The 25,471-nt window shown below is 36.7% G+C and overlaps 1 protein-coding gene across 2 annotated transcripts in view; it reads left to right on the top strand.

The window, feature by feature from the left end:
• The window catches only part of mid2 (midline 2), a 154,311-nt gene that overhangs the window by 10,284 nt on the left and 118,556 nt on the right, over window positions 1-25,471 (top strand). The window contains exon 2 of one of the 2 annotated variants that reach the window (XM_028008931.1): window positions 21,025-21,083. The exons of the other annotated variant lie outside the window; for it this stretch is intronic. The gene's annotated coding sequence lies outside the window, so the exon portion shown is untranslated. The remainder of the gene's footprint in view (window positions 1-21,024; window positions 21,084-25,471) is intronic. 2 annotated transcript variants of the gene reach the window in all.

Below are 25,471 nucleotides of genomic sequence, written 5' to 3'. Positions count from 1 at the left end.
TACCTGTTGTTTGGAAGGTCCACTTTGAATCAAGCATTGCATATTTTGTAGCTGGGGATGGTCCAAACTGAGACTGAATCTGCGATGAGCACCGTTGCTGTTTCAGATCAAGTATTGTAATCACGGAGAAGTTTATAAGTAATTGTGTCAAAACCTGTCTAACAACTAATGTCAGACTCGCATATTCAGCTGACTGAAAGGTTGGTTTGGATTGTTTGAAGTGAGACTCTGTGACAGTTTTAACGTTTATTGTTTTCTTATCTCTTTTAGAAAATGTCATATCACAGTGAGATTGTTGGAGGAGTAAAGACAAAGGGAAGATTATTTGTACTGCACTTTTCAACAACAGGACAATTCAAAGTGATTTACATGATGAAAACATAGAACAACAAGCTAGATGCAATAGATTGCAGTTACAAAATAAAGGGAAGCAAAGAAAAGTTGGGATACAAAATAAAATTACTATTTCAGTTCTAATTCATCAAAGGCAACCCTAAACAAATGAGTTTTTAGTCTTGATTAAATGGAGCTGTGTGTTTTTGCAGTTTTCTGGATGTTTGTTACAGATTATTGTTAATAACTGGATTCTGCTTTTCTGTGTTTGGCCATTGTAAGGGCATCAGAACTGGGGTGATGTGCTCTAAGTAAGAATGTAATATTTACCTGGGCTCCTTTGCATGTGGCAGATCAGGACTGAGAAACACATGAAGCATGAAGTTTCTGCAGTTTACTATGCAAATTTGAGGAAGGTGCTGTGAGAAAGGCCCCAATTCCAAATAAATGAGTTATATTTATAGCCAATGCTGAAAGCATAGCCACAGTGCTACCGTGCACCAGAAGCATGAAATGTGAGTATTCACAGCAGGATCCACTGTGGGGAAGGAGCTGCGGCACAACAACGATCAGTGAGTGTGTGAGCAGCCCGTACACAAGGGTCATTGACGAAGCTTAGATCTGGCTCCTGGTTGGTTGCTTCTGGTTGGGAGAAGCAAAAAAGGAGCTCTTTTTTTTACAGATAAACTATCTCATAGTATACTGTCATGACATAGTGACAGTTTTATGAAATATCTTTAAAAAAAACAGTTTCTATAAAGGTATTCCTACTGTAGCTAAAACATAATTATGAAATCCCAAAGAATCTATCAAAATTGATTCATCCTTCCTTCACCTTCACACCCAGAAAACAACAAAGAATACAGTAATTTTTTAACAGAACAGCATCAGCAAGCCTGGCAGTAATTCAACTAAAACTATGCCAAGATGTCGGCTAATGTGGGCAGGAAATCTTCACAGAGTGACACTGCTTTAAAGAGAAGTGGACAGAAAAGTGGAGCTAGATTTTTCTTATCTTTCCCAAAGGATATAAAGTGGGGCTGGGGATAATGTGTCCGGACCTCTTATGTCTCGTAATTAGACCTTCATGTTTTTTGCTTAGAGAGCACAGACCAGGGGCAGACCAAATGCAGATTTGCAGATGCAAATCAAACAGGAAGTAATACAGAAACCTCAAATATTAGTCTTTATAAAAAAATTCTACCTCTTTGTGACCTTATTGAGCATTTGTAGCCATTAGGGAATTTCGCAAATTTATGATGATTGTTACTAAGATTTAGTGCAAGTTGGATAAAAAGCAGTTGTGTTCAGTTTATTTATTTTGCACCAATTCACAACACATGAAAAAGACCACGTAATCCAATCATACAAGAAGATTTGTGACATGCATACATTCTGAATTTATTTTAAATATGTTTTGCTTTTCTTCATTTATTGTGTGTATATTTCCCAAGTCTGTGTGTTTTTAGAGTTAGCAACTAAGCAAATATTAAGGTAAAAGTCAAAGCTTTTTAAAAGGTAGTTTTCCTCAATTGTGTATGCATGTATATATACATTTTGACTTTAAAATTGCTTTTGTGTGTTTTGGAATAAAAGTGATGAAAAAAAATTTTGCAAAATAAAGTCTGCAGTCTCACAGTTTCAGTGTCAAAATAAAGTCTGCAGTCTCACAGTTTCAGTGTTTAGCCCCCTGGGTAGATTTTGACATATTTCTCTCACAGTTTGGGCTTCTCCTGTAATCACTTAAAGTTATTCACAGCCTCTCTCAGAATATACAATTTTGATGCAATATTCAGAAAATGTTTTCCCCGGGTGTGCTGAGTTACTTTTATTCTCAAATTGGGTTACTTTGACAGAAATGGAAACCTATTCTCCATCTCTCACTCTGAATTTAGCTGACAATGGAGGTGCAAATAATTAATGACAGGTCGGAAATCTCTTTCAAGCCCCTCTCAAGAAACCCAACAGGGATGAAAAACGGAGCCTGAAATGGCTTGGATTGTTCTCAAAAACAAAAAAATCTGTCATCAAATCAGAGCATTTTTTTTGCTACAAAGAATTAAAATATGTTGTATCTTTTTCTCACCCTGCCTGCAAATAATATTTTGACCCAGTTTCAATTGAAGCCTGTTATAGATCTGGTAAGAGTTCTGAATAAAAAAAAAAGTGAAATAATCTCCTTGGAGAGTCGACTTAGAAAATATATTACTCTAGAAGAAGTCACTAGTTCGTTTTTCACAGTCACTTTGTCTTGTTCAGTCCTGCAGATGTGCTGAAGCCTTTCCCAGCTGTTACTGGGCAAAAGTCAGGTTACGTACTGGACAGGTCATCAGTCCAAATTCACAATCTGAGCACTCAATTCTACTGTCAATTTAAATATAACAACCTGTGTTAGAGAAATCCAGAGAACATGGGGAGATCATTTCTAGCAGTTCTGTTCCTCACATTTATATATTGCCTTTATATAAATCACTGATGGTATTTTTAGGTGAGTCTACAATGTTTTGTAGAATTAAAACATCCTATTCATAAAACACATGTATGAGACATAATGTTTTGACTTGTTAGAACTGATGATATTCTGCCTTGAGGTTGGCTGTGCAAACAGGGCTTCAGGTTTGAGATATATCACTGAAAAATGAAGAGATTCATTCCACATCTTTCTCAATCATCCTATTGGCATGGTTTTTTCCCACCACAGAAGAGTTGATGGAAGGATGGACAGGTCTACATGTAGGGCAGTTCTGTTACAAAACTATTTGAAAATGTTTACAGATGTTCTTCATCCAGTCAGACTACGCTTAAACCAAATGTACATAGTTGTTAGAGACACATGTCAAAAGATAGTTGTAATTGCTGTGAACGGTGTTTTTCTAAATTATTTGCTTTGGGAGGAGAATTAATGTTATTCTACACATGACTTGGAAAACCACATATCACAATTATGCAACACTTGTTCTATCACATGAAAATCCCAATAACACACTGTCACATTGTACATTTAACGTTAGAATGTGACAAAATCTAAAACAATAAAATAAAATAAATTGTAGATTTATAGAATCAAAGATTTCTATGAAAGCTCTGAAAAAAATTATCAGCTGTCTCAGCAGCACATCAATTTGTAACTAAGTGATGAGACAAACTATTTGGCTGCAGATAGCTAAATAGTGATAAGAACTATTTTATTAAGTCTTGGCTGATGAGATGTTACTGTTAGCAAGAATTTATTTAGCTAAAAAGCGGCAGCTGTAATCTTGTTTAGAGCTGATGACGGAGAGGGGAGCACACACTGGAGATGGATGCAGCCTGAAGGAGAGAGGAGAAGTGAAGCAGATGGAGAAACAAGCTCAGACGTCCTGAAGCAACTCTTTAGAGGATCTGGGGAGAAAGGGACAGTTTGTTTTATTCAGTGTGTACGCTGTTATGGAGTATTCACTCAAATCGACACGCAAAGCTGCAGTCTTTCTGCTGTGCTTGGTAATAGATTTTACAGGACGTGGCTCCCTTCATCTGTTGTATATTGAATTTCATCAGCAACAGCAGATATATTGCACTGCTATCCAATACTGCCGTAAAAATGAGGAAAGATGTGGAATTTACTGATTTCTCTGACAGAACTGTATTTTTTCCTCACTCCATGTTATATATACATGTCACACTTTTGCTTAGTGCATAGATTCTATGCGTAGTTTCTGATTTTAATCTTGCTGTGGCATAGATTTGTTTCATGGTTGCTTGTTTTTACATTATGCAGATGCAGTGACAGTCCTTTACTGTGTTAGATTTTTCAACTGATTTGCACTGGTTGATGAAAATACATTCACATTATTATCAATATACTTTGTTCATGGCTGTGTGTCAGTCATACGGTTGTGGTTTGTCAAACGATGTATCTTCACTTCGATTAACATCTTGAAACTCACAGGAGGTAAATTAAATGATTTACATTTTCCGCTCCTGTTGAGCCATCTCCTTTTTTAATCTCCAACTAGGATTTCATCTCAAGCAGAGAGCTTTAAAATATTTAAATTAGAATAAATTATCTGTGTGATTATCGTTTTGACTCGCTGATCAAATAAAAAGTTATAATCAGACTTAATGAGTTCATGATTTGATTCATAATGTACCACATATTAAATCATTTTAGTTATATGTTGTTAATTATTTATCCTCATATGTCAGTTGCTGTGAGGACAGCTGATGGCCTTTCCTTTTTAGTAACGGCAGCTCTTTCCTCACTTTCCTCCGATGTAAAACTCCTTTGAATTTTTGTTTTTCCGTGTCCTTTTAATTTATATTTTTGTGTCAGCATTAATCCTACTTGAGCTTTGTAGAGGTTGCTCTAACATTGAGTTGACTTCGTTACACCTGACCTAATCTGGCTGGGATCTGGTCTGTATTCATGTGTTTTCAAGAGACACTAGATGGCACTATGGGTGTATATAATTCCCTAGAAATCCTGTTGCTTCTCTCGCCCTAATTTTCATGGACTAAACAGAAAATACAAACGGGATATTGTTATTTTGAACATGAGATAATTAGGGAACATATTCATCAGTGCTATAAAGGGAAGCTGGATTCTTTAACCATGTTTTTGTCTGTTGTCTTTTTTTTTGACTGCATCAAGCTTCCAGAGTTTTAATTATGCCAGAAGCACTGAATTTTTTATTGTTTCAGATTAATGCCTGTTGGTTTTTGTAAATATAACCAGGTAACTGTATGTTTAGAGAATGCCAGGACTTCCTTTAAAGGTGCTAATGTTAGTTGCCTACATTTTGCAAAACCCATGTTTAATCCTCTTTTCATTTGCCATGGTATTAAAAAAAGAAGGTTGTGTGAGTTTTTTATATGAAGTACTATCATACTCTCTGCAGGATGTGTTTTTGTGTGCAATCCTTTTAAGCAGTGTTCCTTAGCTGACGGCTCTGCCTCATAAATGTGCATTTTGTGTCATGCACCTAATCTGTTCCATGTTAAGGATTAGCCTTCCCATCCACACAGGGAAGATAATCTCTCCTTCCCTCACCATCTATTTCCCCTCCTTGCATCCTATTTTTCCCTGCTTCTTAATATTCATATGTCATGTTTATTTCCGGTGTTCCTCTCAGTCACTGTCTCATCTATTCCATAACTTCCACATCTCCGTTTCCACTTCCCTATATCACTTCCCTCATTTATAATCAATGCAGTTTTGCAAGCCTCACAGCTTTTTCTATCCTCAGCATCAGTACTTGAGAAAGTTTTTTTTGTTTCTTTGTTTTTTTGCCCAAAGGCACAGGCATACAAATCCTGGACCATAAACATTAGAGTTTATGTAATTAATTTTAATATTTTTCTGTTTTGTGTATTGACCCATTATTTTTGAAAAGGCTTCTGAGGTTGCTTAAAAATTCATAAAAAAATCTTCAGCTTTCAATAGTCTTGCATGCAGTTCATTCAGATGTTCCCTACTATTTTGAGTTTACACCTTAAAGTTCTACATTTTGTATGTTCACTACTAAAAGCACAGGCATTCATTTGTTATGCTTGTTGTAGTTCTGCCTGAGGAACTGGGAGTGTTATTACTGAAAGGTCTACATTCATTCTGACCTATGAACGTTTGAAATAATTCTGCTGAAGGAACTGGCTTTGTACTTTGCTCAGGGATTTAAGATCAAAGTGTATCATCCAATAAAATTCACTACTAGTTCCATCATCATGAAAAATGTGTGTATTTAACGAGATTTGCTTCAATTAAATTAATTTTATATTTAGGGCTATACCATTATGAAGATTTAGGCTGATATTGATATCTGATATTCATATACCTGTTATTGCTGATAACACGTTTACTGATATTACATATGTCATACAGTTCCTATGATCTATCCACATGACATCACTATTCTGATTTAATGAAACTCCCTTAAGTCATTTGCTGCATCACTGTCACATGCTGAAAAATACCAATTTTGTTTTTTCAATAAAACATAAAAGATTGAACATTTGCTGCAGGTTCCTTTATAGAATTAGGTATTTGAAATTTTATAGAAGATAAAAGATATCAAAATTATTCTGATTTATTCATAACATCATATGTACCCAATCTAGTAAATCTAGTCATTGTTTTTTCTAAACTCAAAAAAGGGCCTGGAAGTATGATGAATTTATTGACCAAAATAGTGGCGATTCATTTTGATGCAATTATTGAATCCGGAGAAAAATCTGTTTTTTCTGCATTTGACCTGATTTTTACCTATCAGAGGCAGTCAATTGGTACAAAAGTATGAATCCAATTTCTGGCCCATTGATAGTTACATCTCTATATAGCTGTTAATTAGCTACATATGTTAAGATTATAAGTTGTCAATTTAACCTACTTACACAGTTTGTTGTAACTCTTGTAGCTCTAAAAATAAAACCTTAAGAATTAAAAAAAGACTAACACATACTTAAAATATTATATTAGGAATCGTTTCAAGGTTTTTAAAATTACCGTTTATGTAAAGTTTTTAATATGTTGTAATATGTGTCTGTTTTTATGGAGGAGGTTAAAACAGCACATATAAACTGCTGTGTGGCAATATTCTAATCCCACATGCTTGTGCACCAAAGAAGGAAAAATGTTGACTGGCTGCCAACTTTAAATCAGCTGCAGGGTGGTATTTTTCTAAACCTATAAACTCCAAAATAAAACATTTAACATGATGCTTGAAGTAATATTGTGCTCTGCTCTAGGAGAAACAAATACAAGAAAAAAATGTTGCTTCTTTCATTAAGGCAACATAAATTCTTGAAACCACTGAAAGAGTGAGAGAAATGTTCTGTTAAGAATAGAAAAGTGGAAGAAATGCCAAGTTAGTTATTTACGATCAAAGTTTTTTTATTTTTTTTACCAGAAAACTTGCAAAAGCTGTCTGACCTGTATCTCAACATATATTATATTTGCATTCTCTGCATCTCGAACTATTAGTAAAATGCATTCTTGTACTGCTACAGCATTGGAACTGAATAAATGATAAAATTGTTCTTAGCATCAATCAGATATTAAGTTGTCGTATTGCATATTTCAATCCATAAATCAATCCTTCAATTTTAATGATAGAGCACTTTTCAAACACTCAGGTGGATCTGCAGCTTTTCCGCTGTTATTTTCTAGGCAGTATTCTCTAGAGTTGTTGATGTTTATCTCTTTGTGACCTTTTCTCAAACCAGAACTAACAGATCAATCACGGCAGAAGCCGTATTAGCTTTAAACAAGCTCTTTGTTCAAGTCCACTGTTTATTCACACTAATTAGAACACTTCATTGTCAAGAGAGTTGCCTGGCAGTGTGTGTATATCCGTGTCTGCATGTGAGTGTACTGATAGAGCGCACAGCACGACCACTACAGTAGACCACTAGACATAGAAAAAAAAGAAAAACACAAAGGCCCCTTAATCACGCTCTATGTAAAGAGCTCTCTTTTTTTCAGTAAATTATAACCATGTAGTAAAAGATGTGCTCATTCAATAAGTGATTTAAAGAGTATTGCACACAGCGACCTCTACTGTGATTGAGCTATTTGTTTGGATGAGCTAGCTCAACAAGGGATAGAAGTATGTAAAATGCATCTTGCATTGTTGTTCCTTTTTATATGCACATTGTGTACTTTTGTGATTTAAAAAAATAAATATTAGTTGCTAACTGATACAAATATTAAAATAACCAGATTAAAATTGTAGCAGGTTTAATTAAATGCTATTAATACAGCAAACTTACTGCAAAGGTAATCTCTGCATGCTTTTCAAAGAAGCAAACAGATCTATTTTAACTCATCTTAAATGCATTGAAAATCATTAAAAACCTCTCTTACTGTCATACATTAACATTAAGATATCTCCTGATTTCTAAATATGTTTTGAAAGGTTGTCAGAATGAATCAAACAGTCTAACCACCTATCCTAATTTTCAAAGACTTAGTTTACTCTAAATTTGGATGGGACCATTAGTTACAAATCTTATATTATTGTTGAATTTGATGAGTTAAATACAGACAAAGGTTATTCAACCTTCAATAAGCATACATAGGATGTTCATGGATATTCCTGTTTTGAGGAAAAAACGGTTCAGATTATTCTGAGTTGCATTTATTTAGGTTATTTGAGTCACAAAACTCCAAACTGTGAGACTTCACAGATCTCACTGATGTTAGCATGGCAGCATTACTAGAAAAAAAAACTCTCAGCCTCTCAGCCACTTTCTCGTTGGAAGATTACTACAAGTTAACATCTGCTGGTCATGTTATATTAAATGCTTGTGAACTCTCACCAAAAGAACTACTTGGGTTACATGTACAAGGTTGGGAGTTGTTTTCTACAGCTGCATCAGAACCAGACTGTCTCGCCCCTTGTTTTGAATTCCTTATCCCTGGTATAAAACTGATGTGTTGTCTCTGCCTGGCAGAGCTTTTCACCCAGACCTGCTTCATTATTGATTGTCCTACAAGCTCTCTTGTTTGACAAGAGAGCTTGTCCTACAAGGTTTATTCAATATATGAATAAATATTCATACTCGTATTCATACTCAATATTGAGTAATTTCACCTTTTCTTCCACAACACAAACCAATCCAAGTATTTATTTATTTATTTATTTTGTTGTTGTTGCAAGATCCTGACGGTTGTCTTCCATAGATAAATCATTCTATTTTGGAGAGTACCTGTATATGAATTTACATATTGAGCACCATTTCGTAGAATTAATTTCTTTATTGTAAAACATGTAAGAAAGCCAAAAGAACTTTTTATTGTTTCATTCAGTATGATGTAAGTGGCTCGTGAAGCAGAGTTCACATTGGTTTTACTGGGGAATAAATGTTTCAAAATTTCATACTGTGGCAGTGCAACACTGTAAGACTAACTCCACACTGTGCAAGCAAAGTGTTGAATACAGGCCTTCTGGGTGAATAAATGGGAATATGTTGCTTTTTTTCTTAATGTTTTAAAGCCTATATGCAATTTAGTTTTCTATTTTAGGTACTGAACCCAAAGGGGGGCTTGTTCTAATAATGTACTATATGCAAAAACAGAGCAGCTTCCTTAGAGTAGCTTTGTTAAATGAAATGTTCACTTTCTGCTCTGACAGACTGTGTTTTAATAACTGCTCATGCTCTTTGTCCATGGTATCATCTATTTCTTTAAGTGTATTATGGATGTGGAGACACTTTCAGTGCAATTCTGGTCCTTGTATACAGTCTTTGTTTCAATTTTACCACAAGTGTGTAATGATTTTACTTAAAATTAAGTAACCTCTACTGATAAAAAAAAAGGGTCTTGATGGTGCTGGTGGAGAAACGTTTTGGGGATGTTTGGTATTTTTTTTGTAATTTTAGTGGCAGATTTCTTTGCCCTAGAAACTTTCTGGACAGTCGTCTTTGTTCCAACATTGGGTTTGCTTTTTTTTTTAAACCCATAATGTTCTATGAACATATGATATATTTCTTTCCTTAGGAACCAAAACAGGAAGAGCTCAATCATTTATTTCAGAGACTAATGTGCATGTTGCTTACAATAAAAGCAACATTAGAAAGCATTTTCTTTATTTTCTTATATGACTTGTTGATCTTTTTTGCATGTCTTTGTGGTTATATTGACTAGTGTTCCTGCATCATGTTGTATTTAGGTCTGGTCTCTTTGTCATGGCTGTCGGTTTAGCCTTGGCTGAACACGTCACATCACACAGAACAGACACAAATCATCTTTTATCATAACTTTACTGCAAACATCACTAACATTATTTTTGATCAACTCCACATATTACGACTCCTTTGATATTCCATGTGTTCTTTTGTTTGTTTGGGCCAATTTTGAAATCCTGCGCTTGTTTTTCAATACATGAAAATAATGTCCTAAAAATAAGGTGTGGACGGGATCCAGACGAAATTGCTGTTAGTTGGAGTCCAGACATTGGGATTCTCAGGTTTACCAGACGGTGTTCACAGCCAGCTCATGCAAATGCATGTGGAGCTTTGAGCTCCTGTAAACAGACTGCATTGGTAGAAATTTCATTTTTTTCCCCCAAAAATGTCCTTTGATAACTGATGTAAGATCTCCTGCTTAGGGTGTTTGGCTGCTCTCCTCGGGCTTCAATGAAGGACAGTCCATTTATTCATGTCTGTTCCCAGAGCCCCAGCAGCCCAGCGCCTCAACCCTCTCTCTTAGAACATGGAACAAAGGGCATATTCTGTCACAAGAGAGTGGACGGGAGAAAGGAAGTGGGTGACTGAGGGTACATTAAATTCCAAGTGTAGAGAATATTTGCACACGATTCTAGTTGAAAAGCCCTTGTCTTTGTCCATTTTGGTATGTGTGTGTGAATGTCTGTCGTGTGTGACACCCCCCGACTCCTGGGGAATACCCAGCAGATATTATTCAACAGTGTTCTTTGTAAAACTTTGTTCCGCACAAAGGGCCCATTCCACGCTCAGCTCTTTAGAAGCTTATACATCAAAAATGTGACTGAGCGAGTAGAGGTGTGCATTGTGATCAGTCCGCTGGGGGCTCTCTGTCCTTGGTTTGACTCATGGGAACTAGGTAGAGCCGTGACTCAAGAGTCTCATGTTTCTGGTTTCAGTCATATCGTAGTATTATTTCCCACATTATGAGCAAACAGCATGAATGTGGCGTTGTTGCATGTTTGGTTTTAGCTTTAACTGAGTTATGACCCAAAGGGAAAATTTGCTTTGTAGCAAAGTCCTGGCGCTTCACCAGAAACTGTGGTCAGTTTCTTCCCTGTAGGTAGATACTTGGTTTATAACTTCTATGGTTGTACTGACACCACTGCACAGAAACCTTGATGCAGTTTAGCAAATATTGACTTGAAATTGAAAAATGTTAATATACCCAATAAAAAAGACACATTTAGACACATTTATAGAAGTCAAATTGATATGCTCTTATCATTGTTTGCAACGTTTTCATTTTAATTAGTGCCTCACCTGTCTTCTCTGTCTTCCGTGGCTAAATCCCCACCTCCAACTCCCCTACCATCACCCCCTACTCCCTGTCCCTCAGCTTAGTCAGCCCGCCACCTCTAAGAAGAGCCCTGGTGGTTCCAACTTCTTCCATATATGAATGATGGACGCAAGATCCGTGGGATCTTCAAAACAGCAGAAAGTTTTCTGCATCTTTCCCCTGATTCATATCTCAAGACAATCCTATCTCGGCGGTCAAGAGGCAATTCCTTTAACTTCATGCTTGGTGTATGCACTCTACATGAACTGCCTTTTGCAGCTTCTAATAGAGATATTTCTGGGCTGAGTGACTCCACTTAGATGTGGAAAGTCCTGTATTTGAAAAAAAGAAAACACAGATTGATGGAATTACAAACTTTCTTTTTATTGGATCTGTTGGAGGACAAAGCAACACTGCATTACTGACAACACATGACAAGAGTTTTTCTTATGGCTTGTGAATCTTTTTCAAGAAGCTCTTCAGTTTTACTCAAGGCTACCCTTTCATTAGCCTGGCCATTGCCCAACTGTGCAATTCTGCTCAAATAAAATCTGGCTTACAGCACAATCTGTACTTCCTCCTCTTCACTTGTATTGTCTCTGGTAGATTTTCTATCTGAACAATGACATCGATTTTCTGCACTGTTTAGAATTGTAGTCTGTCTGTAGTTTTAGCAATGGTAGCAGTGGAAGTGAACAAAGCCATTCCATCCGTGTTGGCCACGCTTCAAAATACTGAATTAACATTAACAGCCACCTTGTACATCTTGGCACTTCTGTCTTCACAGTGGAGGATGGTTGTTTATGGCTGTGCTGTTGCATGCCAGTTGTTGACATTTCACAGATTTATACTACAGAAGTGCTTAGTTGTTGCCATCTTGTCGACTCCAACAAGGCGATGGAGGTTGAGGACATGGCAATGGCACAGGCAATTTTCAGGAGACTTTGCAGTATCAATCTGGTGCATTACAAGCAAACATTAGCAAGTAAATCTTAAACATTCAGTTTATCTTTGTATGTTGTTACAAGAAACAGCAAGATGTGATTTTAAAGCTAAAATGCTGCATGTTGGTCCTTAAGAGACTTGTTTTTGCATTTCAGATTTTCAGAGATTAACTCTATTTCACACTTTTACTTGATCTTCAAAATTTCTTCTAACTTCCCTCAATATCCTGCTGGGATCTGAATTCCACATGGGTTGGTTTTAACTGAATTTCTGTCATTATACTTAACACAAACAGAATTTTAAATTTGCTTCTGACATCCTTTTTTCTTGTAGTTTATACAGAAATGCAAACCATGGCCGTCCAAATAAAGTGACGGGCCAAAAAAGGAGAGGAAAGGGTCGGGTTCACGTAGTGTGATTAAAGGCACCGTAAGCCAAAATCTTTTGTTGTGAAAGAATTGTGAGAAAGTCTTTGGTGAGTAACTTAAATTTTAGGTACCGTGTGTGACCAAAGATATCCTGTAATAAATACCAAACAGTATCGGATATTTTCTTGAAAATAGTGTGCAGTTATTGCAACTCCAGTGGCTGAAAGATTTTTGTCCTCATTTGCCCAATGGTGAGTGTTAATTCTGCTATCTCTTTTTCCCCATCTGCTATTGAATCTGACTTCAATAATTATCACATTAATACCCATTACCTTCTATCCATTTATTGTTGGACTGATATCTTGATCTGTTTGAGGTGATTTTGCTGTGACAATTTATGCAGTAAAGCATCTTCCATTGCACAGTTAGACATGGCTTACTTTTAACATTTTTTGAGATCGAGCTCAAGCTGACACATTGAAGCTCTATATTATTTTTAAAGCTTTAATCACAAAAGCACTCAAGATGCCTCTGGATAAACTCTGGAGAAATTACAGAGATCCCCAAGTTAGGTGGAAGAAGCTGAGGGGGAAAAGTAGCAAAAATTCCCATTTGCCATTTACAATGGCCTTGGGACACAGTAAACAAGTAGAAGAAAGTGCTTTGATCAGATAGAAATAGATAGCACGTTTGGTAGAGATAAAATACTAGAAATGACAAAGAGTACAAGACAGTACATAATATATGAAATCATGCAGTCATGCTGTGGGGAAGCTTTCTTCAACAGGGATCGGGAAGTTGGTCATAGCGGATTAAAAGATGGAAACGGCTTAAAACAAGTCAATCCAGAAAAAAAAAAAAAAACATCCTTGGACTTAGACGAAAGCTCACCTTTTGCTCACCAGAACATACACCCAGAGCTGAAAGGAAATGGTTTCAATCAAAGCAGATCAATGTGTTGGACGGGCTCAGTCGGTGTCCAGACCTCAATGTGGTGCAGAATCAGGAGTAAGATTTGAAAATTGATGTTCACAGAATGCATGTATGCTTCACTAAACATTGTTAGCCTTTCTTAGGATTAGCCATGTGCAGAAGCACATTTTCTCTGCCAAGTCCATCTTCTAGCAGCTCGATGCTTCACTCTAACCCTTCACAGGACGAGTGCACATGCTCATTCCCCAGCACAAGACTAGCCATCTGGAAACTCCCTCTTTGCATTGTGTTGTGGTGTGATTCCCTTTCTCCTTCATTTCTCCTTCTTCTGCCTCACTTGTGTCACTTTTACACTGAGTAATACACAACAAACACGTCCCACATGACTCCATGTGACATTTAGTCATTTTTCTGGAGGTTTAAATAAGCTGTTTGAATAGCAGTGACATTGAAGAGGTAGTGGAGACAATATTCACAGCAGTCCCTCTACCCCTGCAAACTTGCAGTAAGTTAGGGGTGTTTTCAAGGACGCAAAGCAGCATTCATATTCATGTGTAGTGATCAAATGTAAATGATTACCCAAAGGATTATCGCAGCAGCAGCATTTACCCTGACTCTGTTTTTAGGCCTCTTTATAGAAAATTTATAGTCCTAGTTGTGGGGAGCATGGCTTCAACATCAAAGCTGGTGTGTCATTGGTTTTTATTGAGTAACTTACAACACATTCAATAGTTTGCTGTACAGACACAGAAACAAACAACGTATGATTTTATTCTGGCATGGATTTATAAATGCATAGCTGCACGGACCAGCTCATAATGATGAAACTTCTCATTGTAGGGTCTTTAATAATGATACGACTGCTGAACAAGAGCTGATGGTGCATTATTTAAGAGTTTGTCTTCTTTCAATAAGCCTATCTTCATTGCTTCTTCCTCTGTGATGAAACAGTCAATGGGGCGCTCTGCTGGAGCAGCAAATCAATGACAATATGTTTGATCAAAGTCTAGGTCACAAGCCTTAAACAACACCAGGCAAGATATTAAGTATTTAGACAATGTGGAGGAAAACAGTGGGAGACCCAGATCAGAACAAAAGATTGGAGCTGCAGGAAGAACATAGAGGGAAAAGAAACATAACTCCCACTCCTCTGCTTCTCTTTGTGATGTGAATGAGCTGCTCACTCAAACAGTATCCATATTTCCACTGTTGAATTTTTGCATATTTCTGTCCTTTAGTATTCGACACACAAGCATCTTCTTCAGTAAAGGCATGTTGACCAAAATGTTTAATTCTTATCTCCTTCCTGGCTATTTTTAACAAACTCTTTCATTATAATGAACATTTTTAGATGATGAAGAGCTAGTTAATTATTTGTTGCAAAACATCTGGTTTATTAAAAGAAATTAAGCTTATATGGCCTTGACAAATTAGAACTGTATCAGTAATATAGCAGAACCGAACCAGGCTTAATATTACATTTGAATGTTATAACAAAGTATGTTTCTTTCAGAAGTTGTAATCAAAAAGCTAAACTCATCTACAGATTTATTAGGATATTGATGCATTTCAAATTATTCGTGGCTTACAGGGAATCACACTTCAATTTTATGAATCAATAAAACCAATTTAGTTGTAAAAACAAAATTTTTTTTTCAACTAATTGTCTTAACCAAAAATTTTATTTTTCTCATTTTGAATTGAATTATAAAATAATTTTTTGATAATGTTCTAATATTTTTGTAGTAGTTTATCTTAATTTATGTTATTCAACTTTAAAAGATTATCCTTTACTGAACAGTTAATCAAAAATGCAAAAACAAAAATCATTTAAAAAGAATCAAGTATTAAGCCTCCATTTTTTTCTTGTTCCAATATGTTTCATTTAAGTGTGCCTGCCTAACACTTCCATACACTAATGCTTTATTCAGGAGGTGATGAATACAAACATGCTCCACAGTCGTTTTGTCCCACTGAGAGTTTTAGCATGGAGAATGGAGCAGTGGCTTGGGAAGCAGCTATTGTTACTGTCAGGTTGTGTGAGTCATTAAACCAGCCAAAATATGCACCTTCTGCAGTGAGGTAAACACCAGGCTATGTTTGTGGATCCTGATTATCCTTCTGTTTATTCCAAGGAACAGACAGCTGCTTATATGTTGCATATATTATCTGTTTGCTGAAGGAAGGAGCTTTTCAAATAGATGATGCTGCACGTGCCGATGCAGCAACTTGTATAATTCCTGCAGGCTCTCCATCTGTACATTTGCAATCTGTATGAAGATGATGCAAGGCTTTCGCAGCCAAGTTTACATTAACACTTTTTCCCCAATCGACTGTTCAAGGCCAAACTACTGTAGAGGATTTTCTCATTAGTAATAAAAAGTGTGGATACTGAAAGCTAAACTGGGAATGGTTCTTTACAAATGCGCCAAAGCTGTCAGTAGATGTCATAAAACATATGTAATAGTTACGATAAGTCTTTCAGGGCTCTCTTCGGCCCGTACAATGACTTTCAGCTCTGAAATAGTTTTGGCCATTTGTCAAAAGGGAGACTGCTATGGAAAAGTTACTGTAGTCTCTGCAGCTGTGTAGATAAATCCAGCAATTAAAAAGTTTTCTCAGTTTAAGACTTTTAGCGAACTTTGTAATTTTGGAGTTCCTTAGTTAAAAGGCAAGAAATATCTTCAGAGTGCAGCTATAATAGAGAGACGTGGTGGTGTTAAATGCAAGTACAAGAGGAAAAACAGTCATGAAGACCAGAGGCACAGATACTCAGGGTACTGTACAGAGGGGCCAGTCATAAAAGACTAAATTATAGAAAAAGTTGGTTGTACTGTAAGCCAAAGTGAAGTGTCATAAATCCAGAAGACCTTTATAAATATAGGTCAGTACAAGTAGGAAACCAAAAATGTTGTTTGTGAATTCTTCTCCCTCATCCTTGTTTAATGTTCAAGTCCTCCAGCTAAGTAGTTGACAGATTAGAAATAAAATTTTGCTACTGCTTTAACACAAGTTGTGTGTCGTGGCCATTTATGTAAAAGTTTTGTAGTTTATAATTTCTACCAATTTTGTTTTGTTCTTTGTGTAGTGGAAATATATTTAAGTTAATTTAGATTCAAAATTTGTAATTCATTTTCATATTTGGAATTATTTAGATTACATTGTTAATTGTTAGACCCGCCCACCAATTAGAGCGATTAAGAACACACCGGGTGCTGGGTGCGGTGTGGATTGTTTGGTAGATTGTTTGGTGAATGTCTGGGGTGGACGGGAGGCTTTTGGAGAATGATTTTTTTGACCACTTGAACATTTGAACACTTGAACATTTGAACACTTGAACATTAAATCGAGAGTATTTTTTTATTTCAACTAAGTTACAAGACCTTTTATTTCAACTTTAACAATAAATGAATCAGTAAAAGTGCGTACAAATCCCAAACCACCCGTTACCACCCACAGCCTTTATTGGAGTTTATTTTTGCTTTTTTTGGAACGAAAGGCTGCGGCATTGTGTTTTTTAGTTAGACTTGTTACAACGTCCCAGTTGCTGTTAATGACTGGCTGTTATTTTTCAAACCACATTTCAGTGTCTAAACGTCAAAGTCCGTGTCCTCTATCTTAGTTTTTATGTCACTCTGCAATGTCCTACTCCTACATAAGTGGATTTACTCAATATATGTCTTGCTCCTTTTAAAAGGCAAATATCATAATGTTTTATAGCCAACCCCCTTGAGCACCCCAAAAATCTAGAATATATAAAAAAATAAATCCTAATCAGCCTCTATATTGTAGAGCTATTTGAAAAACTATAGAGCATGCTTGCCTGTTCTTGTGACCATAAAGGATCACTTTCCTTACAAAAAAAACCCATACATATCTAATGTAAAAATTTTGAATAAGAACAAAACATTAAAAAGGTAAAAATTTTATTTATTAGAAGATACTTGGAGGCTTTAACCTGAACTGTCTCCCTGAAAATGCTTACATGTCATCCAGTAGGCCTTTGAGGACAACAATGTCCTCATGACACTTAAGGGTTTAAATGCTACAATCAAAACACTTCATAGCTTGTGGAGGTGTTTTAACAGGAAGACTTCTTACTACTGACCTCATGCTGGGGAAAAGTGCTGATGGTTGATGGATGTGTGGAGACTGCATCCTGTTGTGAATGAGGTCATTCTTGGAAACATTACAGGAAGCAAAGATGTGTGAATTTTTTGCAGATCAAAGTCCAAAGAGTGATTTGTTTAATGCTGATAATTGACATTTATGCAAAACTTGTGTGTGTGTTAAACCATACGAAAAATGCAGCCAAGCAAAATGTTCAAGTTACATGGGTTATTACCCATGAGCTACTCTGAGAAACATAGATTTCTTTCTGTCCATAGATTTACAAAATCTTCAGACTGCTGACAAAAGGAAGATGAAACACAAAAGACCCAACAAGGCAGATGACCTGAAGGCAGCTATCAATGTATACTGTGCTTCTAATACACCTACACAGTGCCACAGGCTGGTCACCTCTTTGCCACAGAGCATTGATGCAGTAATTCATGCAAGAGGGGACCCAACCAAGTATTGAGTGCTAATGTACACACTTTTAAACAGTAGGAGATTAGTTCGTAAAGCTTTCTTTTTCTTTTTGATATAATGTGATATTCTTATTTGCTGGTACACTAAATTTTCTTGACCTCCATAGTTAATAAAACTGAAATTGTTTTACTTTATTTGCAATAATTTATAATCTCTTAATAATGATAGCGTCACTTTCAGGGAAGACTGGTAGGAAATATTGCACTTTTACACAAAAATGTATTACTTTTTTAGATGAACCTGTAAATGACCATTAAGAGACAGGACATAATACCTGAGTTATTTTTTTTCTTTTTATTCTATGGGTGTCCTCTTGATTAGCTTCCTCTCTGACTCCCACAGGAAGACTCTGGCGGGCCAATACCACCACGTTTCTCAGCAGCTTTTGAACATTTAGGCGAAAGAGGAACGTGATGGAAAAATGTGGAGGCTGGCAAGAGAGGAAGTCATGCTGTTATGCTGTTCTCATGTTGATGACAGACCTGTTTCCAAGTAAAAATTTTCCCTTCACAAGGGAAGAACTTCTTTCATAAAGTCTTGTTTTTCTAACCGCACCTGTTTCTCTTGTGAGAAGCACTTAACTATACTTCAGTAAAAACACATTATGATGATTCACCTAACCTTTTATTTGACAATGAAGATATGTTTTTATAGGCTTGAAGGTTCTTGTAGGTCATGAATAGAAGCCAAGCACACTGAAAAAGTGAATAACTAATGTGCTTCAAAATTCAGCTTTGATATGATGAGAAACGTTGAGGGAAAAGGAACAGCTGTGTTAACCAGCTGCCAACTGGGCAAATGGAAATGTATGGATGGCATCAATCAGCAATGCACCCCATGGGCTAGCTTCTAGTTAAAACAATTATCATAATGATTGTGCAAGAGAGTCTTTCCTAAATCATTTTATAATCCTTTTTACACCTATTTACTGCAGTTTTGAGGTTTGTGTGACGAGCCTAATGGAAAAAGGATGTACATTTTTTTAAATGGCTAACTCCTTGTCAACCTAATTACATCTGTTTTCTTTTTTTCATACATCACTATAAATCTGTTTCTACACTGAGACTGAGAACAGAGCACCTTCATCAGCGTTGGGTGGGTGGATATGGTGAGAGGTCTAATCATATTTATTTTGCTGAATATATTAGAGGATGGAGAAAATGTAACATCAGAAATCACAGGAATAGCACACACAAACAAATACCTTACAGTTTTAATTCATTTTGACAACCTGTCATAAGCTATATGAGATTTACAAAAATGATTCACTAAATATATTGTAAATTGATCAATAAAAACCTTTGAAACTAAATTTTAGTTCTAATATCCAGAAAAAATGCACTAATCAAGCATTTCATTGTTTTGAACATAACCAGTAACATTGCCTGTTATTTCGTCACAAGATAAAAACGCAACGCAAGATAAACTGCAGAACAATTACATTTGAGAGGAAAGTGATGGAAAACAAAACTGAGAAAAGACTTGTAGCAAGCAGCCATTTTGTCAGTAAATCACCAGGCTTCATTAAGTGCACCTCTTGTTAAATTGTTCTGCTAAATAATGAGCTGTATTGAAAATTAATGAATTTTTTCCAGACTGTTCAATGCAGATAATTCATTATGCAGTCTGCAGAAAAGAAACCTAATGGAGAATAAGTGAACGTAAATGTGGTCACTTTCTTCAAATAACTTTAGCTAATTCTCTTTATGCAAGTGCCACAATGAGATAATGAAATATTTCAGGAAACCTGCATAAATTCTCAGAGGTAGGAAATTGTTGAATGACATGCGGTACTTTTGCTTTATCAAGTTAATTTGCAATTGTGAGAAAACAACATTTGGTGTGAAGAGGAATCGTTTCTCCGTTTTATAGGCAACAATAGATTGTCTATCACCAAATATGCAAAACTCTACCAGAGAAACCCAGATCAATTTGAAAATGTTCCCTACAAAATGAATATAAAATATTGTGACCAGTGGAGTGAGAGAGTTGGTAAGAAAGTCCAGAAGCTAGGAGATATGTAATTGTACTCAACCTGCCATGTTACAGTAAGCTGTACAACCACATGGGTTCAGAGGCAAGACCACTGTATGTCATCACATGCTGCACAGAGAAATGTTAAACTAAAAAGTCCTTCAAGGTACAGACTTGACTTGAATGGAAAATATTGCTGTTTGAACAGAACAAGATCTCATACCATGACCTGTCTTCTTACCCAAATTTGCTTAATACTATATTCATTTAGCATTTATTCTATATTTCTTCCAATAAGTTAAGCATGATTTTGTAGGCAAGTTCAGTTGTAAATAACTGCTAAATGGAAAAAGCATATTTTACAATAATTATGTTAATCTGTGACTTAAATTGAACCAAACTGAAATATCTGTCAAAACTATAGAGGCTGTAAAGATTGCAACATGCAGTACTCTAATGTATTGCACTGAGCGGCATTTTCTATATAAACATAGCTGTTACAAATAATATTTATTGACCCAACCTCTACAAACTTGTCATACCGAGCAACCATATGCGTCTCAGTGTGAATGTGTGTAGGGGTGTTTGAGAGAGAGTGTGCGTGCCCATTCGGCATGTGTATCTGTCACACTCTGTTGGTAGTTACTGCTCCCATCCACAGCCTACTGTGAAATTACCATTTGTTTTGGACTCAAACATGGGCTTTCATGCTAATCTGACTTGTTTCTTTTTTTCACTACCTCCCCCAGCTCCTCCTCTTCCTGCTCATTCAGTCTTTCATCTGATATTTGCCTCGCTTGATGCTTTATTTCTTTTTTTTTTTCTCATTTGTCACCATTCCTCCCTCATCTCTGTTGACTTATCTTGGTCTTTTGCATTTTCTCACTCTGTCTCTCTTTGCAGGCCATCAGTGCCCACGGTGATCCTGCTCAGTGCTAACTAGTCTGCATCCAAGACCTCAGGTACACTTCCTCCTCCTCCTCCTCTGTACTTCTCTTCCTCCTCTTCCCTTTCCTCCTCAACCCATCCTCCATGTCTTGCTCTATTTTTAACTCCACTCTCAAAGATCTTTCCCCTTGATTTTCAATCTCCAATCCAAACCCTCATCTGTCGCCAGCCTTAGTATCTCTCCAGCCAACTATCTGAAGAGAGTAGGCCAACACCTGTTCAGTAATTTATACCCATTCATTTTTTTATTCCTTTGTTATCAGAAAACTGATGCCTGAATTTCAGTTTGATCTACTGGAAACAAGGATTTGAAGCTTATATTTCTTCATAAAAATATCAGTACTATCTTCAGTGTATGACAGCTTTCTCTTTTTCCTTATTATTAATAAAATGTTTGAAATACGTTTGAGAATTACCTATTCCTGGGAAATCTCTGACCTGATCCGAGTCAATTTGCTTTTCGCTGGTTTAAGGAAATGTTCCAAAGGCAGATATGAACTGATGTCCTGTGGCAGATATTTTATGACGATACATGAAAATGTCAGGTGTGAAGTGATCACAACTACAAATGTGTGAGATGCAAAGTATCAAAATGACCAGCAACAGACAGTCAGTGCTTCTGTAAAGATAGTTTCCTTTTCAATAGCATCTCACAATTTTTGTCCTTCCTCTGTTAGTCTAAATGTTAGTCTTCTCCCTATTGTAACACCTTCCTCACCAAAGGTTGTTGCTGTTAAAGAGACCTGGTAATGTTTAAACATGGTGTGTTTACTGATTGAAAAACAATCACATTTTTGAGTTTCTGTCAGCTGACCAAGCCAGAACTTAAAAAAAAAAAATCATTTGATTCCAGTCCACAGTCAATCGCTTGGTGCTTCCCCTGTATTGTGTTGAGTCGAGGTAAAAGAGTGTGACAGTGAACGAGAAGAATATATCAGTGCTGCAATCAGGAATCAAACCCTTGACAGTATCTGGACAAACACCACAAAAACCTGCTTAAAGCCATTTCGACTTAAACCCCTGATTACATCTGACAATGTGTCTTCAGGGGATTTGTTCATTCAGGTCTTAAATGGTTTGCCTTGTAAGACTGCCATCGTGTCTTGCAGCCTGGCAGCCATGTGAAGCCCCCCGCAGAGTTGAAACATAATGCACTTGTTGGTCTGTGCGGCTGAATTCCAGGTCTTTGTCAGCTTCCTTCCTCAGCCTTGCGATCATTTGCCATCTCAGTGCATAATCTCATGGGAAAACGTAGTGGCACATAACCTTCACAGCTGGATATTTGCTATAATCTCTGATTTGTATTGTTTGTGGGAGGAAAGCATGTTGACATCACAGAGCAGGTTTTCCAATGAAATTGTTGGAAAAAGCACTAAATTGTCAGCCTAGATAGCAAGACTTTCCAACAAGAGTTGTGCTGTCTTATTTCTGAATGTGCTTTGAGTTTCCATAGCCGTGTCCTTTTGTGGTTTACCCTCCTTGTCACCATTTTATGGGCATCTGTCAACTGAGCAGTAAACTACACAATAGTTTACTGACCCAACCTGAAAGGACATTTTGCTCAGGAAACTTTTGCAGATATTTTGAGTTAATTAGGTGATTAGGACATGACGCCATGATCATCTAAATTATGATAAATATTCTCTGTGAATAAGCAACAAAAAAAAGTACAGTATTCTTATTTTTTTAGATGTATTGCAAGATAATTACTGTAGCAGTTAAACAAATTAGATTAAATCTCATTTAATCATCTTTAAATGACTAAATGGTAGATTTTAGAAAACCTTTAATCAAAAATTTTAGAAAAAAATTGAAAGGTTTTAGAAATACAGAAGTCTGCTGATGTGTTTTCAAATAACGTTTTTAAAATTAGTAAAATGTATATTATGTAGATTTGAGTGGTAAAAAATTCTATATCATATATACATCATGATATCAAAGACACATATTTTGACATACATATGATCCTTTAAGTGGAAATCATTTCTAAAAATGCAAAACGTAAATGGAATAAACTGAAATGTAAAAATCGGTTATTTAACTGCCTGTTTCCAAGTTCAATGTGTAATTGTGTTTTAATATTAACCTAATTATCATGATTATTGTTATTTTCTTCATAAAACAGCTCTAGTTGGAATCACCTGATTCCAGACTTGGCAATTAGTAATCAGTGCTCATGTCTGAGCACTCTTTTTCCACAGATGGCTTCTGTAGAAAACGTTTTAGTTCAAATACCTGCTCACTGCACAGACAAGTTCCCATTTTCTCCCATTTGATGTAGACAGTGGAAAATGCGAGCTGTGCCTAAAGTAAACAGCATTTTGTCAGCCTTAAACGGTCTGACTCGGTAATAATCCTTGTCTGAGTTCCCAGACATGGCATTTAGGACTAAGGACAGACCTGCCTGGTAGTGTTGCTGCCTGAATGCCCCGTGCAGGACCAGGTAGACAGCTCAGGGACTATCCATTTATCAAGCTAACAGTCCTTCACGGCTATAGACAGCAACTGTCAATGGGGCACTTTTGAGTTATTATGTTCTTTACGAGAGAAAACGTGTCAATTATTTTAAAAAGGGGTGGGGAGATTTTAAAAGCCATTAATTCTCAAATGCATACACAAAATGTCTATCTTATTGTCACGCACGACTCGAGTCACTTTAATTGACTCGTTCACCTTTAATATTTTACCCGTCACAAAAGCTTTAATCCGCAGGAGATGTAAGAGGTCAACCGCTGCCATGCTGAGATAACAATTGCAATATTGGGGTATAAAATCAAAATCAGGATTCTGAATGAACAGAAATTGCTATAATGAGGTCCTATACTTCGTCATAGTGCAGAGATGAATACTGTTGATTATGGGTTGTACTGCCCACAATGTGTGACTAAATGTCTCAGAAAAGCGTAAGCGAGTTTGGAATGTTGAAAACTTTGTCAATCAGCAGCAACACTTAACATAACAAGACACTTCATTAAATAAGGCAATTAGTTTCCATACAGATGCTGAGGGCCAGCGCATTGTTTTTACTGCAACCTTTTACTCTCTAAGTCTCTCACCAAAAGGTGGATTATAGTCTGGGCTTTTCTCTTCCTTTGCTTTTGTCATGCCCTCTTCTGTGTACTTTGTATTTAAACGTTTATCCTCTGTCGTGATGCCATGAAGAACGCACAAACCTCGTTGGTTAAGTGGTAGAAAAACCTGTTTCCTTGTGTCATACTGGCAAAAATGTGTCATATTCTACCCACCAAAAGTCACACAGCATTTGAAAAGGGATGCAGCACTCTAACTCACGTTTGTTAATCTTGATACTGTCACTATATTTTAGTAGAACCTTGCCTTTATAGACATGCATAGCTATATATACGTACATATACCTTGTTTTTATACATGTTTCCTCAGTTACAACTTTCACACTGATGAGTGGTGTTGCTTATGCTACCTGGTGGCTCACTGATGCTGTATGGATTGTACTTTTATTTATCTGATAATTAATCAGCCAATTTCTCAACACATTTCTGTGTTTTTGCCTTGGAGATGACTTTCCAAGAGGCTTCATTCTACTTTGAGACTTGTGTCCTTTTATCACTCTGCTCCACCTTTTGCTTTCCTCTGCTCGTTTCTGCCTGTTTTTCCTCTGATGTCTCTATTTATCGTTGTTTATGTCTCCCTTTCAGGGCTCAGTGAAAGTATAGGTGAAATAGTTATAGTGAAATAGGTTATTAATACTGAAGAAACTTTTTTTCCTCCTTTCGCTTTCTTGCTTTTTGCATTTTTATTTCCTTTCTCTACTTTTTTGTCCAATCTCTGGTGAAATACCTCCTGACAGCAGAGCTACCCTGAAGCCTTCGTTGGCCAGGTGCAACACTATAAATGAAAGGTTTGCTGCCAGATCTCTGTTTCAAAGATGCCTTCTGCTGCATCTCAGCTCTCCTTGGACAGCCTGTAGCCCACATCAGGCAGATAGAATGAAAACAGGGCAGGAGAAGGATAAGGAATGGGGAAAGACAAAGATTGGAGTAAAGGCTGCAAGACACAAACAGCAATAGACAATAGAGTCTTGCCCCTTCTTCAAATGTAAAGTTGTATCTTGCCCTAGAACAGCATCTCATCAAAGAGGCTTGACATCCAGGTGAGCGCAGCTGAGGGAGACGCTGTGCCTCTTCATTCACTCTGCCTCCAGTTTGATGCTCCTCTTACTCAGTGTGATGGCTGCTGAGGGACATGAAGGAGGTTTTGGACATGTTCTTGGCATGGGTAAAATCATCAGATGTCTTGGACTCAGGCAAAGGATTGAGTTCAGGTAAAGAACATTGTATGCCCTGAAAAAAAATCCATCAAACGTTCTCCCTTAAGGCTCCACTTTTAGTGTCCAGTCATGTCAGGATGAATGTGCTCATGTGGT

This window comes from Xiphophorus couchianus, chromosome 23 (genome assembly GCF_001444195.1).
Source record: "Xiphophorus couchianus chromosome 23, X_couchianus-1.0, whole genome shotgun sequence".
Lineage (NCBI taxonomy): Eukaryota > Metazoa > Chordata > Actinopteri > Cyprinodontiformes > Poeciliidae > Xiphophorus > Xiphophorus couchianus.
This window is presented reverse-complemented; position numbering and strand designations above follow the sequence as displayed.